The following is a 2,528-nucleotide window of genomic DNA, read 5'->3' on the forward strand; positions in this document are numbered from 1 at the left end:
TGTGTAGACACCTAACTTATTTTCTCTCTCTCCTTATTCTTTCTAATAGATACCCAGTCGTCTAGACTCTTTATTACCTTCGCAAGAGCAGCCTCTACATAAAATTCTCTGTATTTCTCATTAGCCCTCAGTCAGTACAAACAATACCTGGTAGTTAGTGAAATCATGATCTTTTGGCATTCCACGAACATACTCCACACGCCCCTGAACTTCTCAGCTTGTTCTGCTACAGCACAATATATTATCGGCTAGAGAATTATAGTTAGAATAATTTGCTCTTTTTCCTAAACTTGTTGCCACTGTTAAATTATCATAAAACAGAACAACATTGCAAAAGAGCTAAAATGCCTTTATAACTATAGATTTGAGAGGAAGCACAATGCAAAGTTTCATGGTCCAAAAAATTAATAAATATAGCAATTTTTTTTCTTGCTATTGTAAAAGAATAACATCAAAAGAAAGATCTTTAATACGTGTGTATGTGCATGTGTGTATATCCCAAATGCGTTCTTTCAGAGAAATAAGACGGTTAGAGGGTACTACGTAAGGACAGTTTTCCCCCAAAAAAGGGAAAATTAAGACATACATAAAAATGAACACATTAAATATTTTATTTAACTCATCATTAACCTTATTAACCAGTAAGGTTACAACCAATTCAAAGGAGAATCCAAACAGATGTATTTATAGATCAGGATTATTGAAACGAATGGGCAGATGGAGGCACGTTCTTCCCCTGTTGGTAAACAGAGTCCATTCAAAGTCTATTGGACAGAGTTTGCATAGACAAGAATGTCTCTGTTTAAACACAAGAATTATGCATTGCTATAGCTTTTACAATTTACAGAGTTATAAATTAGCTTCAAAATCAGATAATCCAGAAGACTGTACTTTTGACACTGCATAGTTTTTCATTAAAGCACAGATTTCCCACCCCCGACCCCCCAGCTTATAATGCTATATCTCTAAGTACATCATACTGTCAGTAACTCCTTAATATAGACAGAAGGAAGGCCAAACTCCTTAGGCAGACATTTACCGTTTAGCTTCAGCCTCTTTCCAACAACATTTTCTGTTATCCAACCAAGCATGCTTTAACCCTACTTTATTCAGCCAAAGTTAAATACATACTCTTAAATTTTACTAATCATTTAAATTCCCGATAAATTGTCACTTCCTCTAAGAAGCTCTGTTGTACATCATCTACTTTAAATAGGAATTACTATACCTCCCTTTGACACTCGTCACCTTTCTTCTGTACTTTTCTTCTGTATTAACCATCTGCTATGATCTATAGTGGTTCTAAAACTTTAGAGTACAACAGAATCACCTGGAGGGCTGGTTAAAACACATTGCTGGGTTCCACTCATCCTCTGATTCAGTGGAGCTGAGGTTGAGCCTGAGGATTTGCATTTCTTACAAGATTTCAGATGATGCTGGTCTGAAGGCAACATTTTGAGAACCACCTGCCCAAAGGAATCATGTAAAAAAACTACAGATTGGATTAATGAGACATAGACCCAGCCCTTTAGGAATTCACAGTCTGATGGAAATGTCAAAAAGCTGGCCCTCAAAATATCAGTAAAACCACTTTTAGGTAAGATAAAACTGAGTTTATTGAGGTAGAAGAATACCATTTCACCAGAGCCTTAGTAGTGCCTTGGAGGAAGGCGGGCAGGGGGGCGTGTAATAGTTGGGATATTTAAGATTTCGAAGTTCGATTTAAGGCAGGTCTTTTAATATAACGACTTAGGGTTGAGTAAGGAAGGATCGTGATGTGGTAGTTTAGAATTCATAGAATAAGATGAGGGTTTTACAGCAAGGGGTTCAAAGAGTTCTGGTGTATAAACTTGGTTGATGCTTTCTTCCAGAGAGTTGATACGTCATGAAGGATGTTTCTGGAATGAACGAGAAAAGAGTATAGTAGTAAAGTCATATTTATGTAGATAGTCAGCCATACTAATGGTTTCAGAGACAGACACATAAACAAATAATTAGCATGGTAAGTAAGTGTAACTAAGGTAGTCATAGAGCCTTTTGGGAGCAAGTATATAAAATCTTGCAACCTCCCGGCCATCTGCCACTGCCAGGAATTCCAAGATCGTGGATGTCCTACGTAGGGTTATCTTTGGTATAGCAAAGGAAAAAGTATTATGTTTATGAAGGCATTCCCCCTTGTTTCTTTTTCTTTCTCTCTTTATACTATTAACATGCATACTTCCACATATACATCTTATAAACAATATCAAACTTTGGAGGAGTGGAAAGAATTCATATTTATTAAGGACCTACTGTATGACACATACAATACAAGTATGTGCATGTATATTTTAATTAACCGTGTATTAGATTTTTGTGATAATTATGATCACCCCTTGTTAATGCAGATAACCCTTATCGGGACTTTAAATGGACCTTTGGACAGAGCTCTTTTTATATTATCTAAAACTCATGATCTCTTCTTTTTGGTAGGGATAAGTAGTGAATATGATGATTTTAAGGCACAGTAATCCTCTATTAAAAAATAA

The 2,528-nt window shown here is 36.0% G+C and overlaps 1 protein-coding gene and 1 long non-coding RNA gene across 8 annotated transcripts in view; one reads left to right on the top strand and one right to left on the bottom strand.

Annotated features, from left to right (window-relative positions):
- The window catches only part of OXR1 (oxidation resistance 1), a 405,984-nt gene that overhangs the window by 311,498 nt on the left and 91,958 nt on the right, over positions 1-2,528 (top strand). The gene's annotated exons all lie outside the window — the stretch shown is intronic.
- Positions 910-2,528, bottom strand: part of LOC111745224 — a 13,111-nt gene continuing 11,492 nt past the window's right edge. The window contains exon 3 of the long non-coding RNA XR_002782561.1: positions 910-1,898. This is a non-coding gene — a long non-coding RNA (uncharacterized LOC111745224). The remainder of the gene's footprint in view (positions 1,899-2,528) is intronic.

The sequence above is a fragment of the Pteropus vampyrus genome, unplaced genomic scaffold, assembly GCF_000151845.1.
Source record: "Pteropus vampyrus isolate Shadow unplaced genomic scaffold, Pvam_2.0 Scaffold149, whole genome shotgun sequence".
Lineage (NCBI taxonomy): Eukaryota > Metazoa > Chordata > Mammalia > Chiroptera > Pteropodidae > Pteropus > Pteropus vampyrus.